The 414-nt window shown below is 46.4% G+C and overlaps 1 protein-coding gene across 3 annotated transcripts in view; it reads left to right on the top strand.

The window, feature by feature from the left end:
* LOC106869197 (genetic suppressor element 1) overlaps positions 1 to 414 on the top strand; it is a 152,532-nt gene that overhangs the window by 68,473 nt on the left and 83,645 nt on the right. The gene's annotated exons all lie outside the window — the stretch shown is intronic.

Genomic DNA, 414 nt, shown 5'->3' with positions numbered 1-414 from the left:
AACCACCGCCGTCGCCACTCCCCCCCCCCGCTTCCCTGCATTTACTTTCCTTTCTCTTCACTGGTTAATATTTCTGTTTGTTTGAGGATTGGGGTAGTGTGGTTGTATGACGGGGTGTAGGGTGTGATGTGATGTTGCTTCCCTCATTCCCTCTCTCTTTCTCTCTTTCTCTCTCTCTCTCTCTCTCTCTCTCTCTCTCTCTCATTCTCTCCTCTTACCTCTCCATATGTTACTACAGTGGAGGCTCTGCCAACATCATCACCAGCATCACCATCACCATCATCAGCAGCAGCCACATGCTATTGTATGACAGTTTCTCTTATCATCATATCTTTTTATAACTTAATAAACTGAAGAATCTATACTGCTTGCAAAGAGGATTGTCTGTGAGTGGCAGGTGGTGGTGGTGGTGGT

Source organism: Octopus bimaculoides, chromosome 20, assembly GCF_001194135.2.
Source record: "Octopus bimaculoides isolate UCB-OBI-ISO-001 chromosome 20, ASM119413v2, whole genome shotgun sequence".
NCBI classification, from domain to species: Eukaryota; Metazoa; Mollusca; class Cephalopoda; order Octopoda; family Octopodidae; genus Octopus; species Octopus bimaculoides.
The sequence above is the reverse complement of the archived record's forward strand: the minus strand, read 5'-3'. Positions and strand labels throughout refer to the sequence as shown.